Consider the following 19,613-nt stretch of genomic DNA (forward strand, 5'->3'; position numbering starts at 1 on the left):
CCAGCACAGGGCCTGGTGTGTTGTACATGGCCACAGCTAGCAGCACAGGGCCTGGTGTGATGTGAGTGGCCTGAGCCAGAAGCCACAGGCACTGGTGTGGTGTAAGTGGCCTCAGCCAGCAGCCACAGGCCCTGGTGTGGTGTAAGTGGCCTCAGCCAGCAGCCACAGGCCCTGGTGTGGTGTAAGTGGCCTCAGCCAGCAGCCACAGGCCCTGGTGTGGTGTAAGTGGCCTCAGCCAGAGCCACAGGTCCTGGTGTGGTGTAAGTGGCCTCAGCCAGTGCCACAGGCCCTGGTGTGGTGTAAGTGGCCTCAGCCAGAAGCCACAGGCCCTGGTGTGGTGTAAGTGGCCTCAGCCAGCAGCCACAGGCCCTGGTGTGGTGTAATTGGCCTCAGCCAGAGCCACAGGTCCTGGTGTGGTGTAAGTGGCCTCAGCCAGTGCCACAGGCCCTGGTGTGGTGTAAGTGGCCTGAGCAAGAGCCACAGACCCTGGTGTGGTGTAATTGGCCTCAATAGCAACTAATGCCCTGGTGTGGTGTAGGTGGCCTCAGCCAGCAGCCACAGGCCCTGGTGTGGTGTAAGTGGCCTCAATAGCAACTAATGCCCTGGTGTGGTGTAAGTGGCCTCAGCCAGCAGCCACAGGCCCTGGTGTGGTGTAAGTGGCCTCAGCCAGAGCCACAGGTCCGGGTGTGGTGTAAGTGGCCTCAGCCAGAGCCACAGGTCCTGGTGTGGTGTAAGTGGCCTCAGCCAGTGCCACAGGCCCTGGTGTGGTGTAAGTGGCCTCAGCCAGCAGCCACAGGCCCTGGTGTGGTGTAAGTGGCCTCAGCCAGCAGCCACAGGCCCTGGTGTGGTGTAAGTGGCCTCAGCCAGCAGCCACAGGCCCTGGTGTGGTGTAAGTGGCCTCAGCCAGCAGCCACAGGCCCTGGTGTGGTGTAAGTGGCCTCAGCCAGAGCCACAGGTCCTGGTGTGGTGTAAGTGGCCTCAGCCAGTGCCACAGGCCCTGGTGTGGTGTAAGTGGCCTGAGCAAGAGCCACAGACCCTGTTGTGGTGTAATTGGCCTCAATAGCAACTAAGGCCCTGGTGTGGTGTAGGTGGCCTCAGCCAGCAGCCACAGGCCCTGGTGTGGTGTAAGTGGCCTCAGCCAGCAGCCACAGGCCCTGGTGTGGTGTAAGTGGCCTCAGCCAGCAGCCACAGGCCCTGATGTGGTGTACGTGGCCCCAGCTGGTCACTCAGGCCCTGGTGTGGTGTAGGTGGCATCAGCTAGCAGCACAAGACATTGGAAAACAGCCAAAAGCAATGTCGTTAATGTGCCCTCATTAATGGGCAGCTGCTTTTGGTCTTTTAATACACCCCTTCTCTGGATCAAAAGCGGTTCAATGGCATGAAAATGAAAGGCTTACAGCACCAGGTATTCCCAGGCGGTCTCCCATCCAAGTACTAACCAAGCCCAGCCCTGCTTAGCTTCCGAGATCAGACGAGGTCGGGCGTGCTCAGGGTGGTATGGCCGTAATCTGCTGGCCCCAGCACAATGTCTCAATTTATGGATTCAACTGATTAGGTGGCAAGTACCTGAAGTTACGAAGACAATCCTTTAACCATACCTGCATGTTTGCATAATACCCTAACCCAAAGGCTCAGTTTAGCATTTATCTAACAGCACAGGCCCTGGATTGTTGAAGATGGCCTCAGGAACCAGCACAGGGCCTGGTGTGTTGTACATGGCCACAGCTAGCAGCACAGGGCCTGGTTTGGTGAAGATGGCCTCGGCCAGAAGCGCAGGGCCTGGTGTGATGTGAGTGGCCTGAGCAAGAGCCACAGGCCCTGGTGTGGTGTAAGTGGCCTCAGCCAGAAGCCACAGGCACTGGTGTGGTGTAAGTGGCCTCAGCCAGCAGCCACAGGCCCTGGTGTGGTGTAAGTGGCCTCAGCCAGCAGCCACAGGCCCTGGTGTGGTGTAAGTGGCCTCAGCCAGCAGCCACAGGCCCTGGTGTGGTGTAAGTGGCCTCAGCCAGAGCCACAGGCCCTGGTGCGGTGTAAGTGGCCTCAGCCAGTGCCACAGGCCCTGGTGTGGTGTAAGTGGCCTGAGCAAGAGCCACAGACCCTGGTGTGGTGTAAGTGGCCTCAGCCAGCAGCCACAGGCCCTGGTGTGGTGTAAGTGGCCTCAGCCAGCAGCCACAGGCCCTGGTGTGGTGTAAGTGGCCTCAGCCAGCAGCCACAGGCCCTGGTGTGGTGTAAGTGGCCTCAGCCAGAGCCACAGGCCCTGGTGTAGTGTAAGTGGCCTCAGCCAGTGCCACAGGCCCTGGTGTGGTGTAAGTGGCCTGAGCAAGAGCCACAGACCCTGGTGTGGTGTAATTGGCCTCAATAGCAACTAATGCCCTGGTGTGGTGTAGGTGGCCTCAGCCAGCAGCCACAGGCCCTGGTGTGGTGTAAGTGGCCTCAGCCAGTGCCACAGGCCCTGGTGTGGTGTAAGGGGCCTCAATAGCAACTAATGCCCTGGTGTGGTGTAAGTGGCCTCAGCCAGCAGCCACAGGCACTGGTGTGGTGTAAGTGCCCTCAGCCAGCAGCCACAGGCCCTGGTGTGGTGTAAGTGGCCTCAGCCAGCAGCCACAGGCCCTGGTGTGGTGTAAGTGGCCTCAGCCAGCAGCACAGGCCCTGGTGTGGTGTAAGTGGCCTGAGCAAGAGCCACAGGCCCTGGTGTGGTGTAAGTGGCCTCAGCCAGAAGCCACAGGCACTGGTGTGGTGTAAGTGCCCTCAGCCAGCAGCCACAGGCCCTGGTGTGGTGTAAGTGACCTCAGCCAGCAGCCACAGGCCCTGGTGTGGTGTAAGTGGCCTCAGCCAGCAGCCACAGGCCCTGGTGTGGTGTAAGTGGCCTCAGCCAGTGCCACAGGCCCTGGTGTGGTGTAAGTGGCCTGAGCAAGAGTCACAGACCCTGGTGTGGTGTAATTGGCCTCAATAGCAACTAATGCCCTGGTGTGGTGTAGGTGGCCTCAGCCAGCAGCCACAGGCCCTGGTGCGGTGTAAGTGGCCTCAGCCAGTGCCACAGGCCCTGGTGTGGTGTAAGTGGCCTGAGCAAGAGCCACAGACCCTGGTGTGGTGTAATTGGCCTCAATAGCAACTAATGCCCTGGTGTGGTGTAAGTGGCCTCAGCCAGCAGCCACAGGCCCTGGTGTGGTGTAAGTGGCCTCAGCCAGCAGCCACAGGCCCTGATGTGGTGTAAGTGGCCCCAGCCGGTCACTCAGGCCCTGGTGTGGTGTAGGTGGCATCAGCTAGCAGCACAAGACATTGTAAAACAGCCAAAAGCAATGTCGTTAATGTGCCATCATTAATGGGCAGCTGCTTTTGGTCTTTTAATACACCCCTTCTCTGGATCAAAAGCGGTTCAATGACATGAAAATGAAAGGCTTACAGCACCAGGTAGTCTCCCATCCAAGTACAAACCAAGCCCAGCCCTGCTTAGCTTCCGAGATCAGACGAGGTCGGGCGTGCTCAGGGTGGTATGGCCGTAAGCTGCTGGCCCCAGCACAATGTCTCAATTTATGGATTCAACTGATTAGGTGGCAAGTACCTGAAGTTACGAAGACAATCCTTTAACCATACCTGCATGTTTGCATAATACCCTAACCCAAAGGCTCAGTTTAGCATTTATCTAACAGCACAGGCCATGGATTGTTGAAGATGGCCTCAGGAACCAGCACAGGGCCTGGTGTGTTGTACATGGCCACAGCTAGCAGCACAGGGCCTGGTTTGGTGAAGATGGCCTCGGCCAGAAGCGCAGGGCCTGGTGTGATGTGAGTGGCCTGAGCAAGAGCCACAGGCCCTGGTGTGGTGTAAGTGGCCTCAGCCAGAAGCCACAGGCACTGGTGTGGTGTAAGTGGCCTCAGCCAGCAGCCACAGGCCCTGGTGTGGTGTAAGTGGCCTCAGCCAGCAGCCACAGGCCCTGGTGTGGTGTAAGTGGCCTCAGCCAGCAGCCACAGGCCCTGGTGTGGTGTAAGTGGCCTCAGCCAGAGCCACAGGCCCTGGTGTGGTGTAAGTGGCCTCAGCCACTGCCACAGGCCCTGGTGTGGTGTAAGTGGCCTGAGCAAGAGCCAAAGACCCTGGTGTGGTGTAATTGGCCTCAATAGCAACTAATGCCCTGGTGTGGTGTAGGTGGCCTCAGCCAGCAGCCACAGGCCCTGGTGTGGTGTCAGTGGCCTCAATAGCAACTAATGCCCTGGTGTGGTGTAAGTGGCCTCAGCCAGCAGCCACAGGCCCTGGTGTGGTGTAAGTGGCTTGAGCAAGAGCCACAGACCCTGGTGTGGTGTAATTGGCCTCAATAGCAACTAAGGCCCTGGTGTGGTGTAGGTGGCCTCAGCCAGCAGCCACAGGCCCTGGTGTGGTGTAAGTGACCTCAGCCAACAGCCACAGGCCCTGGTGTGGTGTAAGTGGCCTCAGCCAGCAGCCACAGGCCCTGATGTGGTGTAAGTGGCCCCAGCCGGTCACTCAGGCCCTGGTGTGGTGTAGGTGGCATCAGCTAGCAGCACAAGACATTGGAAAACAGCCAAAAGCAATGTCGTTAATGTGCCCTCATTAATGGGCAGCTGCTTTTGGTCTTTTAATACACCCCTTCTCTGGATCAAAAGTGGTTCAGTGACATGAAAATGAAATGCTTACAGCACCAGGTATTCCCAGGCGGTCTCCCATCCAAGTACTAACCAAGCCCAGCCCTGCTTAGCTTCCGAGATCAGACGAGGTCGGGCGTGCTCAGGGTGGTATGGCCGTAAGCTGCTGGCCCCAGCACAATGTCTCAATTTATGGATTCAACTGATTAGGTGGCAAGTACCTGAAGTTACGAAGACAATCCTTTAACCATACCTGCATTTTTGCATAATACCCTAACCCAAAGGCTCAGTTTAGCATTTATCTAACAGCACAGGCCCTGGATTGTTGAAGATGGCCTCAGGAACCAGCACAGGGCCTGGTGTGTTGTACATGGCCACAGCAAGCAGCACAGGGCCAGGTTTGGTGAAGATGGCCTCGGCCAGAAGCACAGGGTCTGGTGTGATATGAGTGGCCTGAGCAAGAGCCACAGGCCCTGGTGTGGTGTAAGTGGCCTCAGCCAGAAGCCACAGGCCCTGGTGTGGTGTAGGTGGCCTCAGCCAGCAGCCACAGGCCCTTGTGTGGTGTAAGTGGCCTCAGCCAGCAGCCACAGGCCCTGGTGTGGTGTAAGTGGCCTCAGCCAGCAGCCACAGGCCCTGGTGTGGTGTAATTGGCCTCAATAGCAACTAAGGCCCTGGTGTGGTGTAAGTGGCCTCAGCCAGCAGCCACAGGCCCTGGTGTGGTGTAAGTGGCCTCAGCCAGTGCCACAGGCCCTGGTGTGGTGTAAGGGGCCTCAATAGCAACTAATGCCCTGGTGTGGTGTAAGTGGCCTCAGCCAGCAGCCACAGGCACTGGTGTGGTGTAAGTGCCCTCAACAAGCAGCCACAGGCCCTGGTGTGGTGTAAGTGGCCTCAGCCAGCAGCCACAGGCCCTGGTGTGGTGTAAGTGGCCTCAGCCAGCAGCCACAGGCCCTGGTGTGGTGTAAGTGGCCCAAGCAAGAGCCACAGGCCCTGGTGTGGTGTAAGTGGCCTCAGCCAGAAGCCACAGGCACTGGTGTGGTGTAAGTGCCCTCAGCCAGCAGCCACAGGCCCTGGTGTGGTGTAAGTGACCTCAGCCAGCAGCCACAGGCCCTGGTGTGGTGTAAGTGGCCTCAGCCAGCAGCCACAGGCCCTGGTGTGGTGTAAGTGGCCTCAGCCAGTGCCACAGGCACTGGTGTGGTGTAAGTGGCCTGAGCAAGAGTCACAGACCCTGGTGTGGTGTAATTGGCCTCAATAGCAACTAATGCCCTGGTGTGGTGTAGGTGGCCTCAGCCAGCAGCCACAGGCCCTGGTGTGGTGTAAGTGGCCTCAGCCAGTGCCACAGGCCCTGGTGTGGTGTAAGTGGCCTGAGCAAGAGCCACAGACCCTCGTGTGGTGTAATTGGCCTCAATAGCAACTAATGCCCTGGTGTGGTGTAAGTGGCCTCAGCCAGCAGCCACAGGCCCTGGTGTGGTGTAAGTGGCCTCAGAAGCAAATAAGGCCGTATTGTGGTGTATGTGGCCTCAGCCAGGAGCCACAGGCCCTGGTGTGGTGTAAGTGGCCTGAGCAAGAGCCACAGACCCTGGTGTGGTGTAAGTGGCCTCAGCCAGCAGCCACAGGCCTTGGTGTGGTGTAAGTCGCCTCAGCCAGAAGCCACAGGCACTGGTGTGGTGTAAGTGGCCTCAGCCAGCAGCCACAGGCCCTGGTGTGGTGTAAGTGGCCTGAGCAAGAGCCACAGGCCCTGGTGTGGTGTAATTGGCCTCAATAGCAACTAAGGCCCTGGTGTGGTGTAAGTGGCCTCATCCAGAGCCACAGGCCCTGGTGTGGTGTAAGTGGCCTCAGAAGCAAATAAGGCCGTGGTGTGGTGTAAGTGGCCTCAGCCAGAAGCCACAGGCACTGGTGTGGTGTAAGTGGCCTCAGCCAGCAGCCACAGGCCCTGGTGTGGTGTAAGTGACTTCAGCCAGTGCCACAGGCCCTGGTGTGGTGTAAGTGGCCTGAGCAAGAGCCACCGACCCTGGTGTGGTGTAATTGGCCTCAATAGCAACTAATGCCCTGGTCTGGTGTAGGTGGCCTCAGCCAGCAGCCACAGGCCCTGGTGTGGTGTAAGTGGCCTCAGCCAGTGCCACAGGCCCTGGTGTGGTGTAAGGGGCCTCAATAGCAACTAATGCCCTGGTGTGGTGTAAGTGGCCTCAGCCAACAGCCACAGGCACTGGTGTGGTGTAAGTGCCCTCAGCCAGCAGCCATAGGCCCTGGTGTGGTGTAAGTGGCCTCAGCCAGCAGCCACAGGCCCTGGTGTGGTGTAAGTGGCCTGACCAAGAGCCACAGGCACTGGTGTGGTGTAAGTGCCCTCAGCCAGCAGCCACAGGCCCTGGTGTGGTGTAAGTGGCCTCAGCCAGCAGCCACAGGCCCTGGTGTGGTGTAAGTGGCCTCAGCCAGCAGCCACAGGCCATGGTGTGGTGTAAGTGGCCTCAGCCAGCAGCCACAGGCCCTGGTGTGGTGTAAGTGGCCTCAGCCAGCAGCCACAGGCCCTGGTGTGGTGTAAGTGGCCTCAGCCAGAGCCACAGGCCCTGGTATAGTGTAAGTGGCCTCAACCAGTGCCACAGGCCCTGGTGGGGTGTAAGTGGCCTGAGCAAGAGCCACAGACCCTGGTGTGGTGTAATTGGCCTCAATAGCAACTAATGCCCTGGTGTGGTGTAGGTGGCCTCAGCCAGCAGCCACAGGCCCTGGTGTGGTGTAAGTGGCCTCAGCCAGTGCCACAGGCCCTGGTGTGGTGTAAGGGGCCTCAATAGCAACTAATGCCCTGGTGTGGTGTAGGTGGCCTCAGCCAGCAGCCACAGGCCCTGGTGTGGTGTAAGTGGCCTCAGCCAGTGCCAAAGGCCCTGATGTGGTGTAAGTGGCCTCAATAGCAACTAATGCCCTGGTGTGGTGTAAGTGGCCTCAGCCAGCAGCCACAGGCACTGGTGTGGTGTAAGTGGCCTCAGCCAGCAGCCACAGGCCCTGGTGTGGTGTAAGTGGCCTCAGCCAGCAGCCACAGGCCCTGGTGTGGTGTAAGTGGCCTGAGCCAGCAGCCACAGGCCCTGGTGTGGTTTATGTGGCCTCAGCCAGAAGCCACAGGCACTGGTGTGGTGTAAGTGCCCTCAGCCAGCAGCCACAGGCCCTGGTGTGGTGTAAGTGACCTCAGCCAGCAGCCACAGGCCCTGGTGTGGTGTAAGTGGCCTCAGCCAGCAGCCACAGGCCCTGGTGTGGTGTAAGTGGCCTCAGGCAGTGCCACAGGCCCTGGTGTGGTGTAAGTGGCCTGAGCAAGAGTCACAGACCCTGGTGTGGTGTAATTGGCCTCAATAGCAACTAATGCCCTGGTGTGGTGTAGGTGGCCTCAGCCAGCAGCCACAGGCCCTGGTGTGGTGTAAGTGGCCTCAGCCAGTGCCACAGGCCCTGGTGTGGTGTAAGTGGCCTGAGCAAGAGCCACAGGCCCTGGTGTGGTGTAAGTGGCCTCAGCCAGCAGCCACAGGCCCTGGTGTGGTGTAAGTGGCCTGAGCAAGAGCCACAGGCCCTGGTGTGGTGTAAGTGGCCTCAGCCAGAAGCCACAGGCACTGGTGTGGTGTAAGTGCCCTCAGCCAGCAGCCACAGGCCCTGGTGTGGTGTAAGTGACCTCAGCCAGCAGCCACAGGCCCTGGTGTGGTGTAAGTGGCCTCAGCCAGTGCCACAGGCCCTGGTGTGGTGTAAGTGGCCTGAGCAAGAGTCACAGACCCTGGTGTGGTGTAATTGGCCTCAATAGCAACTAATGCCCTGGTGTGGTGTAGGTGGCCTCAGCCAGCAGCCACAGGCCCTGATGTGGTGTAAGTGGCCCCAGCCGGTCACTCAGGCCCTGGTGTGGTGTAGGTGGCATCAGCTAGCAGCACAAGACATTGGAAAAGAGCCAAAATCAATGTCGTTAATGTGCCCTCATTAATGGGCAGCTGCTTTTGGTCTTTTAATACACCCCTTCTCTGGATCAAAAGCGGTTCAATGACATGAAAATGAAAGGCTTACAGCACCAGGTATTCCCAGGTAGTCTCCCATCCAAGTACTAACCAAGCCCAGCCCTGCTTAGCTTCCGAGATCAGACGAGGTCGGGCGTGCTCAGGGTGGTATGGCCGTAAGCTGCTGGCCCCAGCACAATGTCTCAATTTATGGATTCAACTGATTAGGTGGCAAGTACCTGAAGTTACGAAGACAATCCTTTAACCATACCTGCATGTTTGCATAATACCCTAACCCAAAGGCTCAGTTTAGCATTTATCTAACAGCACAGGCCATGGATTGTTGAAGATGGCCTCAGGAACCAGCACAGGGCCTGGTGTGTTGTACATGGCCACAGCTAGCAGCACAGGGCCTGGTTTGGTGAAGATGGCCTCGGCCAGAAGCGCAGGGCCTGGTGTGATGTGAGTGGCCTGAGCAAGAGCCACAGGCCCTGGTGTGGTGTAAGTGGCCTCAGCCAGAAGCCACAGGCACTGGTGTGGTGTAAGTGGCCTCAGCCAGCAGCCACAGGCCCTGGTGTGGTGTAAGTGGCCTCAGCCAGCAGCCACAGGCCCTGGTGTGGTGTAAGTGGCCTCAGCCAGCAGCCACAGGCCCTGGTGTGGTGTAAGTGGACTCAGCCAGAGCCACAGGCCCTGGTGTGGTGTAAGTGGCCTCAGCCAGTGCCACAGGCCCTGGTGTGGTGTAAGTGGCCTGAGCAAGAGCCAAAGACCCTGGTGTGGTGTAATTGGCCTCAATAGCAACTTATGCCCTGGTGTGGTGTAAGTGGCCTCAGCCAGCAGCCACAGGCCCTGGTGTGGTGTAAGTGGCCTCAATAGCAACTAATGCCCTGGTGTGGTGTAAGTGGCCTCAGCCAGCAGCCACAGGCCCTGGTGTGGTGTAAGTGGCCTCAGCCAGCAGCCACAGGCCCTGGTGTGGTGTAAGTGGCCTGAGCAAGAGCCACAGGCCCTGGTGTGGTGTAAGTGGCCTCAGCCAGAAGCCACAGGCACTGGTGTGGTGTAAGGGGCCTCAATAGCAACTAATGCCCTGGTGTGGTGTAAGTGACCTCAGCCAGCAGCCACAGGCCCTGGTGTGGTGTAAGTGGCCTCAGCCAGCAGCCACAGGCCCTGGTGTGGTGTAAGTGGCCTCAGCCAGTGCCACAGACCCTGGTGTGGTGTAATTGGCCTCAATAGCAACTAATGCCCTGGTGTGGTGTAAGTGGCCTCAGCCAGCAGCCACAGGCCCTGGTGTGGTGTAAGTGGCCTCAGCCAGCAGCCACAGGACCTGATGTGGTGTAAGTGGCCCCAGCCGGTCACTCAGGCCCTGGTGTGGTGTAGGTGGCATCAGCTAGCAGCACAAGACATTGGAAAACAGCCAAAAGCAATGTCGTTAATGTGCCCTCATTAATGGGCAGCTGCTTTTGGTCTTTTAATACACCCCTTCTCTGGATCAAAAGCGGTTCAATGACATGAAAATGAAAGGCTTACAGCACCAGGTATTCCCAGGTAGTCTCCCATCCAAGTACCAACCAAGCCCAGCCCTGCTTAGCTTCCGAGATCAGACGAGGTCGGGCGTGCTCAGGGTGGTATGGCCGTAAGCTGCTGGCCCCAGCACAATGTCTCAATTTATGGATTCAACTGATTAGGTGGCAAGTACCTGAAGTTACGAAGACAATCCTTTAACCATACCTGCATGTTTGCATAATACCCTAACCCAAAGGCTCAGTTTAGCATTTATCCAACAGCACAGGCCCTGGATTGTTGAAGATGGCCTCAGGAACCAGCACAGGGCCTGGTGTGTTGTACATGGCCACAGCTAGCAGCACAGGGCCTGGTGTGATGTGAGTGGCCTGAGCCAGAAGCCACAGGCACTGGTGTGGTGTAAGTGGCCTCAGCCAGCAGCCACAGGCCCTGGTGTGGTGTAAGTGGCCTCAGCCAGCAGCCACAGGCCCTGGTGTGGTGTAAGTGGCCTCAGCCAGCAGCCACAGGCCCTGATGTGGTGTAAGTGGCCCCAGCCGGTCACTCAGGCCCTGGTGTGGTGTCGGTGGCATCAGCTAGCAGCACAAGACATTGGAAAACAGCCAAAAGCAATGTCGTTAATGTGCCCTCATTAATGGGCAGCTGCTTTTGGTCTTTTAATACACCCCTTCTCTGGATCAAAAGCGGTTCAATGACATGAAAATGAAAGGCTTACAGCACCAGGTATTCCCAGGTAGTCTCCCATCCAAGTACTAACCAAGCCCAGCCCTGCTTAGCTTCCGAGATCAGACGAGGTCGGGCGTGCTCAGGGTGGTATGGCCGTAAGCTGCTGGCCCCAGCACAATGTCTCAATTTATGGATTCAACTGATTAGGTGGCAAGTACCTGAAGTTACGAAGACAATCCTTTAACCATACCTGCATGTTTGCATAATACCCTAACCCAAAGGCTCAGTTTAGCATTTATCTAACAGCACAGGCCATGGATTGTTGAAGATGGCCTCAGGAACCAGCACAGGGCCTGGTGTGTTGTACATGGCCACAGCTAGCAGCACAGGGCCTGGTTTGGTGAAGATGGCCTCGGCCAGAAGCGCAGGGCCTGGTGTGATGTGAGTGGCCTGAGCAAGAGCCACAGGCCCTGGTGTGGTGTAAGTGGCCTCAGCCAGAAGCCACAGGCACTGGTGTGGTGTAAGTGGCCTCAGCCAGCAGCCACAGGCCCTGGTGTGGTGTAAGTGGCCTCAGCCAGAGCCACAGGCCCTGGTGTGGTGTAAGTGGCCTCAGCCAGTGCCACAGGCCCTGGTGTGGTGTAAGTGGCCTGAGCAAGAGCCAAAGACCCTGGTGTGGTGTAATTGGCCTCAATAGCAACTTATGCCCTGGTGTGGTGTAAGTGGCCTCAGCCAGCAGCCACAGGCCCTGGTGTGGTGTAAGTGGCCTCAGCCAGCAGCCACAGGCCCTGGTGTGGTGTAAGTGGCCTGAGCAAGAGCCACAGGCCCTGGTGTGGTGTAAGTGGCCTCAGCCAGAAGCCACAGGCACTGGTGTGGTGTAAGGGGCCTCAATAGCAACTAATGCCCTGGTGTGGTGTAAGTGACCTCAGCCAGCAGCCACAGGCCCTGGTGTGGTGTAAGTGGCCTCAGCCAGCAGCCACAGGCCCTGGTGTGGTGTAAGTGGCCTCAGCCAGTGCCACAGACCCTGGTGTGGTGTAATTGGCCTCAATAGCAACTAATGCCCTGGTGTGGTGTAAGTGGCCTCAGCCAGCAGCCACAGGCCCTGGTGTGGTGTAAGTGGCCTCAGCCAGCAGCCACAGGCCCTGATGTGGTGTAAGTGGCCCCAGCCGGTCACTCAGGCCCTGGTGTGGTGTAGGTGGCATCAGCTAGCAGCACAAGACATTGGAAAACAGCCAAAAGCAATGTCGTTAATGTGCCCTCATTAATGGGCAGCTGCTTTTGGTCTTTTAATACACCCCTTCTCTGGATCAAAAGCGGTTCAATGACATGAAAATGAAAGGCTTACAGCACCAGGTATTCCCAGGTAGTCTCCCATCCAAGTACTAACCAAGCCCAGCCCTGCTTAGCTTCCGAGATCAGACGAGGTCGGGCGTGCTCAGGGTGGTATGGCCGTAAGCTGCTGGCCCCAGCACAATGTCTCAATTTATGGATTCAACTGATTAGGTGGCAAGTACCTGAAGTTACGAAGACAATCCTTTAACCATACCTGCATGTTTGCATAATACCCTAACCCAAAGGCTCAGTTTAGCATTTATCTAACAGCACAGGCCCTGGATTGTTGAAGATGGCCTCAGGAACCAGCACAGGGCCTGGTGTGTTGTACATGGCCACAGCTAGCAGCACAGGGCCTGGTGTGATGTGAGTGGCCTGAGCCAGAAGCCACAGGCACTGGTGTGGTGTAAGTGGCCTCAGCCAGCAGCCACAGGCCCTGGTGTGGTGTAAGTGGCCTCAGCCAGCAGCCACAGGCCCTGGTGTGGTGTAAGTGGCCTCAGCCAGCAGCCACAGGCCCTGGTGTGGTGTAAGTGGCCTCAGCCAGAGCCACAGGTCCTGGTGTGGTGTAAGTGGCCTCAGCCAGTGCCACAGGCCCTGGTGTGGTGTAAGTGGCCTCAGCCAGAAGCCACAGGCCCTGGTGTGGTGTAAGTGGCCTCAGCCAGCAGCCACAGGCCCTGGTGTGGTGTAATTGGCCTCAGCCAGAGCCACAGGTCCTGGTGTGGTGTAAGTGGCCTCAGCCAGTGCCACAGGCCCTGGTGTGGTGTAAGTGGCCTGAGCAAGAGCCACAGACCCTGGTGTGGTGTAATTGGCCTCAATAGCAACTAATGCCCTGGTGTGGTGTAGGTGGCCTCAGCCAGCAGCCACAGGCCCTGGTGTGGTGTAAGTGGCCTCAATAGCAACTAATGCCCTGGTGTGGTGTAAGTGACCTCAGCCAGCAGCCACAGGCCCTGGTGTGGTGTAAGTGGCCTCAGCCAGAGCCACAGGTCCGGGTGTGGTGTAAGTGGCCTCAGCCAGAGCCACAGGTCCTGGTGTGGTGTAAGTGGCCTCAGCCAGTGCCACAGGCCCTGGTGTGGTGTAAGTGGCCTCAGCCAGCAGCCACAGGCCCTGGTGTGGTGTAAGTGGCCTCAGCCAGCAGCCACAGGCCCTGGTGTGGTGTAAGTGGCCTCAGCCAGCAGCCACAGGCCCTGGTGTGGTGTAAGTGGCCTCAGCCAGCAGCCACAGGCCCTGGTGTGGTGTAAGTGGCCTCAGCCAGAGCCACAGGTCCTGGTGTGGTGTAAGTGGCCTCAGCCAGTGCCACAGGCCCTGGTGTGGTGTAAGTGGCCTGAGCAAGAGCCACAGACCCTGTTGTGGTGTAATTGGCCTCAATAGCAACTAAGGCCCTGGTGTGGTGTAGGTGGCCTCAGCCAGCAGCCACAGGCCCTGGTGTGGTGTAAGTGGCCTCAGCCAGCAGCCACAGGCCCTGGTGTGGTGTAAGTGGCCTCAGCCAGCAGCCACAGGCCCTGATGTGGTGTACGTGGCCCCAGCTGGTCACTCAGGCCCTGGTGTGGTGTAGGTGGCATCAGCTAGCAGCACAAGACATTGGAAAACAGCCAAAAGCAATGTCGTTAATGTGCCCTCATTAATGGGCAGCTGCTTTTGGTCTTTTAATACACCCCTTCTCTGGATCAAAAGCGGTTCAATGGCATGAAAATGAAAGGCTTACAGCACCAGGTATTCCCAGGCGGTCTCCCATCCAAGTACTAACCAAGCCCAGCCCTGCTTAGCTTCCGAGATCAGACGAGGTCGGGCGTGCTCAGGGTGGTATGGCCGTAAGCTGCTGGCCCCAGCACAATGTCTCAATTTATGGATTCAACTGATTAGGTGGCAAGTACCTGAAGTTACGAAGACAATCCTTTAACCATACCTGCATGTTTGCATAATACCCTAACCCAAAGGCTCAGTTTAGCATTTATCTAACAGCACAGGCCCTGGATTGTTGAAGATGGCCTCAGGAACCAGCACAGGGCCTGGTGTGTTGTACATGGCCACAGCTAGCAGCACAGGGCCTGGTTTGGTGAAGATGGCCTCGGCCAGAAGCGCAGGGCCTGGTGTGATGTGAGTGGCCTGAGCAAGAGCCACAGGCCCTGGTGTGGTGTAAGTGGCCTCAGCCAGAAGCCACAGGCACTGGTGTGGTGTAAGTGGCCTCAGCCAGCAGCCACAGGCCCTGGTGTGGTGTAAGTGGCCTCAGCCAGCAGCCACAGGCCCTGGTGTGGTGTAAGTGGCCTCAGCCAGCAGCCACAGGCCCTGGTGTGGTGTAAGTGGCCTCAGCCAGAGCCACAGGCCCTGGTGCGGTGTAAGTGGCCTCAGCCAGTGCCACAGGCCCTGGTGTGGTGTAAGTGGCCTGAGCAAGAGCCACAGACCCTGGTGTGGTGTAAGTGGCCTCAGCCAGCAGCCACAGGCCCTGGTGTGGTGTAAGTGGCCTCAGCCAGCAGCCACAGGCCCTGGTGTGGTGTAAGTGGCCTCAGCCAGCAGCCACAGGCCCTGGTGTGGTGTAAGTGGCCTCAGCCAGAGCCACAGGCCCTGGTGTGGTGTAATTGGCCTCAATAGCAACTAATGCCCTGGTGTGGTGTAGGTGGCCTCAGCCAGTGCCACAGGCCCTGGTGTGGTGTAATTGGCCTCAATAGCAACTAATGCCCTGGTGTGGTGTAAGTGGCCTCAGCCAGTGCCACAGGCCCTGGTGTGGTGTAAGTGGCCTGAGCAAGAGCCACAGACCCTGGTGTGGTGTAATTGGCCTCAATAGCAACTAATGCCCTGGTGTGGTGTAGGTGGCCTCAGCCAGCAGCCACAGGCCCTGGTGTGGTGTAAGTGGCCTCAGCCAGTGCCACAGGCCCTGGTGTGGTGTAAGGGGCCTCAATAGCAACTAATGCCCTGGTGTGGTGTAAGTGGCCTCAGCCAGCAGCCACAGGCACTGGTGTGGTGTAAGTGGCCTCAGCCAGCAGCCACAGGCCCTGGTGTGGTGTAAGTGGCCTCAGCCAGCAGCCACAGGCCCTGGTGTGGTGTAAGTGGCCTGAGCCAGCAGCCACAGGCCCTGTTGTGGTGTAAGTGGCCTCAGCCAGCAGCACAGGCCCTGGTGTGGTGTAAGTGGCCTGAGCAAGAGCCACAGGCCCTGGTGTGGTGTAAGTGGCCTCAGCCAGAAGCCACAGGCACTGGTGTGGTGTAAGTGCCCTCAGCCAGCAGCCACAGGCCCTGGTGTGGTGTAAGTGACCTCAGCCAGCAGCCACAGGCCCTGGTGTGGTGTAAGTGGCCTCAGCCAGCAGCCACAGGCCCTGGTGTGGTGTAAGTGGCCTCAGCCAGTGCCACAGGCCCTGGTGTGGTGTAAGTGGCCTGAGCAAGAGTCACAGACCCTGGTGTGGTGTAATTGGCCTCAATAGCAACTAATGCCCTGGTGTGGTGTAGGTGGCCTCAGCCAGCAGCCACAGGCCCTGGTGCGGTGTAAGTGGCCTCAGCCAGTGCCACAGGCCCTGGTGTGGTGTAAGTGGCCTGAGCAAGAGCCACAGACCCTGGTGTGGTGTAATTGGCCTCAATAGCAACTAATGCCCTGGTGTGGTGTAAGTGGCCTCAGCCAGCAGCCACAGGCCCTGGTGTGGTGTAAGTGGCCTCAGCCAGCAGCCACAGGCCCTGATGTGGTGTAAGTGGCCCCAGCCGGTCACTCAGGCCCTGGTGTGGTGTAGGTGGCATCAGCTAGCAGCACAAGACATTGTAAAACAGCCAAAAGCAATGTCGTTAATGTGCCATCATTAATGGGCAGCTGCTTTTGGTCTTTTAATACACCCCTTCTCTGGATCAAAAGCGGTTCAATGACATGAAAATGAAAGGCTTACAGCACCAGGTAGTCTCCCATCCAAGTACAAACCAAGCCCAGCCCTGCTTAGCTTCCGAGATCAGACGAGGTCGGGCGTGCTCAGGGTGGTATGGCCGTAAGCTGCTGGCCCCAGCACAATGTCTCAATTTATGGATTCAACTGATTAGGTGGCAAGTACCTGAAGTTACGAAGACAATCCTTTAACCATACCTGCATGTTTGCATAATACCCTAACCCAAAGGCTCAGTTTAGCATTTATCTAACAGCACAGGCCATGGATTGTTGAAGATGGCCTCAGGAACCAGCACAGGGCCTGGTGTGTTGTACATGGCCACAGCTAGCAGCACAGGGCCTGGTTTGGTGAAGATGGCCTCGGCCAGAAGCGCAGGGCCTGGTGTGATGTGAGTGGCCTGAGCAAGAGCCACAGGCCCTGGTGTGGTGTAAGTGGCCTCAGCCAGAAGCCACAGGCACTGGTGTGGTGTAAGTGGCCTCAGCCAGCAGCCACAGGCCCTGGTGTGGTGTAAGTGGCCTCAGCCAGCAGCCACAGGCCCTGGTGTGGTGTAAGTGGCCTCAGCCAGCAGCCACAGGCCCTGGTGTGGTGTAAGTGGCCTCAGCCAGAGCCACAGGCCCTGGTGTGGTGTAAGTGGCCTCAGCCACTGCCACAGGCCCTGGTGTGGTGTAAGTGGCCTGAGCAAGAGCCAAAGACCCTGGTGTGGTGTAATTGGCCTCAATAGCAACTAATGCCCTGGTGTGGTGTAGGTGGCCTCAGCCAGCAGCCACAGGCCCTGGTGTGGTGTCAGTGGCCTCAATAGCAACTAATGCCCTGGTGTGGTGTAAGTGGCCTCAGCCAGCAGCCACAGGCCCTGGTGTGGTGTAAGTGGCTTGAGCAAGAGCCACAGACCCTGGTGTGGTGTAATTGGCCTCAATAGCAACTAAGGCCCTGGTGTGGTGTAGGTGGCCTCAGCCAGCAGCCACAGGCCCTGGTGTGGTGTAAGTGACCTCAGCCAACAGCCACAGGCCCTGGTGTGGTGTAAGTGGCCTCAGCCAGCAGCCACAGGCCCTGATGTGGTGTAAGTGGCCCCAGCCGGTCACTCAGGCCCTGGTGTGGTGTAGGTGGCATCAGCTAGCAGCACAAGACATTGGAAAACAGCCAAAAGCAATGTCGTTAATGTGCCCTCATTAATGGGCAGCTGCTTTTGGTCTTTTAATACACCCCTTCTCTGGATCAAAAGTGGTTCAGTGACATGAAAATGAAATGCTTACAGCACCAGGTATTCCCAGGCGGTCTCCCATCCAAGTACTAACCAAGCCCAGCCCTGCTTAGCTTCCGAGATCAGACGAGGTCGGGCGTGCTCAGGGTGGTATGGCCGTAAGCTGCTGGCCCCAGCACAATGTCTCAATTTATGGATTCAACTGATTAGGTGGCAAGTACCTGAAGTTACGAAGACAATCCTTTAACCATACCTGCATTTTTGCATAATACCCTAACCCAAAGGCTCAGTTTAGCATTTATCTAACAGCACAGGCCCTGGATTGTTGAAGATGGCCTCAGGAACCAGCACAGGGCCTGGTGTGTTGTACATGGCCACAGCAAGCAGCACAGGGCCAGGTTTGGTGAAGATGGCCTCGGCCAGAAGCACAGGGTCTGGTGTGATATGAGTGGCCTGAGCAAGAGCCACAGGCCCTGGTGTGGTGTAAGTGGCCTCAGCCAGAAGCCACAGGCCCTGGTGTGGTGTAGGTGGCCTCAGCCAGCAGCCACAGGCCCTTGTGTGGTGTAAGTGGCCTCAGCCAGCAGCCACAGGCCCTGGTGTGGTGTAAGTGGCCTCAGCCAGCAGCCACAGGCCCTGGTGTGGTGTAATTGGCCTCAATAGCAACTAAGGCCCTGGTGTGGTGTAAGTGGCCTCAGCCAGCAGCCACAGGCCCTGGTGTGGTGTAAGTGGCCTCAGCCAGTGCCACAGGCCCTGGTGTGGTGTAAGGGGCCTCAATAGCAACTAATGCCCTGGTGTGGTGTAAGTGGCCTCAGCCAGCAGCCACAGGCACTTATGTGGTGTAAGTGCCCTCAACAAGCAGCCACAGGCCCTGGTGTGGTGTAAGTGGCCTCAGCCAGCAGCCACAGGCCCTGGTGTGGTGTAAGTGGCCTCAGCCAGCAGCCACAGGCCCTGGTGTGGTGTAAGTGGCCCAAGCAAGAGCCACAGGCCCTGGTGTGGTGTAAGTGGCCTCAGCCAGAAGCCACAGGCACTGGTGTGGTGTAAGTGCCCTCAGCCAGCAGCCACAGGCCCTGGTGTGGTGTAAGTGACCTCAGCCAGCAGCCACAGGCCCTGGTGTGGTGTAAGTGGCCTCAGCCAGCAGCCACAGGCCCTGGTGTGGTGTAAGTGGCCTCAGCCAGTGCCACAGGCACTGGTGTGGTGTAAGTGGCCTGAGCAAGAGTCACAGACCCTGGTGTGGTGTAATTGGCCTCAATAGCAACTAATGCCCTGGTGTGGTGTAGGTGGCCTCAGCCAGCAGCCACAGGCCCTGGTGTGGTGTAAGTGGCCTCAGCCAGTGCCACAGGCCCTGGTGTGGTGTAAGTGGCCTGAGCAAGAGCCACAGACCCTCGTGTGGTGTAATTGGCCTCAATAGCAACTAATGCCCTGGTGTGGTGTAAGTGGCCTCAGCCAGCAGCCACAGGCCCTGGTGTGGTGTAAGTGGCCTCAGCCAGCAGCCACAGGCCCTGGTGTGGTGTAAGTGGCCTGAGCAAGAGCCACAGGCCCTGGTGTGGTGTAAGTGGCCTCAGAAGCAAATAAGGCCGTATTGTGGTGTATGTGGCCTCAGCCAGGAGCCACAGGCCCTGGTGTGGTGTAAGTGGCCTGAGCAAGAGCCACAGACCCTGGTGTGGTGTAAGTGGCCTCAGCCAGCAGCCACAGGCCTTGGTGTGGTGTAAGTCGCCTCAGCCAGAAGCCACAGGCACTGGTGTGGTGTAAGTGGCCTCAGCCAGCAGCCACAGGCCCTGGTGTGGTGTAAGTGGCCTGAGCAAGAGCCACAGGCCCTGGTGTGGTGTAATTGGCCTCAATAGCAACTAAGGCCCTGGTGTGGTGTAAGTGGCCTCATCCAGAGCCACAGGCCCTGGTGTGGTGTAAGTGGCCTCAGAAGCAAATAAGGCCGTGGTGTGGTGTAAGTGGCCTCAGCCAGAAGCCACAGGCACTGGTGTGGTGTAAGTGGCCTCAGCCAGCAGCCACAGGCCCTGGTGTGGTGTAAGTGACTTCAGCCAGTGCCACAGGCCCTGGTGTGGTGTAAGTGGCCTGAGCAAGAGCCACCGACCCTGGTGTGGTGTAATTGGCCTCAATAGCAACTAATGCCCTGGTCTGGTGTAGGTGGCCTCAGCCAGCAGCCACAGGCCCTGGTGTGGTGTAAGTGGCCTCAGCCAGTGCCACAGGCCCTGGTGTGGTGTAAGGGGCCTCAATAGCAACTAATGCCCTGGTGTGGTGTAAGTGGCCTCAGCCAACAGCCACAGGCACTGGTGTGGTGTAAGTGCCCTCAGCCAGCAGCCATAGGCCCTGGTGTGGTGTAAGTGGCCTCAGCCAGCAGCCACAGGCCCTGGTGTGGTGTAAGTGGCCTGACCAAGAGCCACAGGCACTGGTGTGGTGTAAGTGCCCTCAGCCAGCAGCCACAGGCCCTGGTGTGGTGTAAGTGGCCTCAGCCAGCAGCCACAGGCCCTGGTGTGGTGTAAGTGGCCTCAGCCAG

The 19,613-nt window shown here is 58.1% G+C and overlaps 8 non-coding genes and 2 pseudogenes across 8 annotated transcripts; all 10 read right to left on the reverse strand.

Moving 5' to 3' along the window:
• Positions 1–1,390: 1,390 nt before the first annotated feature.
• Positions 1,391–1,509, reverse strand: LOC145427871 (5S ribosomal RNA). Its single transcript, XR_013908413.1, has one exon. It is a non-coding gene; the product is annotated as a 5S ribosomal RNA (ribosomal RNA).
• A 1,884-nt stretch (positions 1,510–3,393) lies between these two features.
• On the reverse strand, positions 3,394–3,502 carry LOC145427448 (5S ribosomal RNA; annotated as a pseudogene).
• A 1,135-nt stretch (positions 3,503–4,637) lies between these two features.
• Positions 4,638–4,756, reverse strand: LOC145427667 (5S ribosomal RNA). The gene has a single exon (XR_013908209.1). It is a non-coding gene; the product is annotated as a 5S ribosomal RNA (ribosomal RNA).
• Positions 4,757–8,608: 3,852 nt separating this feature from the next.
• On the reverse strand, positions 8,609–8,727 carry LOC145427442 (5S ribosomal RNA). Its single transcript, XR_013908026.1, has one exon. It is a non-coding gene; the product is annotated as a 5S ribosomal RNA (ribosomal RNA).
• Positions 8,728–10,059: 1,332 nt separating this feature from the next.
• LOC145426812 (5S ribosomal RNA) lies at positions 10,060–10,178 on the reverse strand. The gene has a single exon (XR_013907531.1). It is a non-coding gene; the product is annotated as a 5S ribosomal RNA (ribosomal RNA).
• Positions 10,179–10,765: 587 nt separating this feature from the next.
• LOC145427451 (5S ribosomal RNA) lies at positions 10,766–10,884 on the reverse strand. The gene has a single exon (XR_013908027.1). It is a non-coding gene; the product is annotated as a 5S ribosomal RNA (ribosomal RNA).
• A 1,174-nt stretch (positions 10,885–12,058) lies between these two features.
• Positions 12,059–12,177, reverse strand: LOC145427463 (5S ribosomal RNA). The gene has a single exon (XR_013908029.1). It is a non-coding gene; the product is annotated as a 5S ribosomal RNA (ribosomal RNA).
• Positions 12,178–13,747: 1,570 nt separating this feature from the next.
• On the reverse strand, positions 13,748–13,866 carry LOC145427707 (5S ribosomal RNA). Its single transcript, XR_013908249.1, has one exon. It is a non-coding gene; the product is annotated as a 5S ribosomal RNA (ribosomal RNA).
• Positions 13,867–15,905: 2,039 nt separating this feature from the next.
• LOC145427449 (5S ribosomal RNA) lies at positions 15,906–16,014 on the reverse strand (annotated as a pseudogene).
• Positions 16,015–17,149: 1,135 nt separating this feature from the next.
• Positions 17,150–17,268, reverse strand: LOC145427679 (5S ribosomal RNA). Its single transcript, XR_013908221.1, has one exon. It is a non-coding gene; the product is annotated as a 5S ribosomal RNA (ribosomal RNA).
• Between the last annotated feature and the right edge of the window lie 2,345 nt (positions 17,269–19,613).

The sequence above is a fragment of the Astatotilapia calliptera genome, chromosome 3, assembly GCF_964374335.1.
Source record: "Astatotilapia calliptera chromosome 3, fAstCal68.1, whole genome shotgun sequence".
Classification (NCBI taxonomy): domain Eukaryota; kingdom Metazoa; phylum Chordata; class Actinopteri; order Cichliformes; family Cichlidae; genus Astatotilapia; species Astatotilapia calliptera.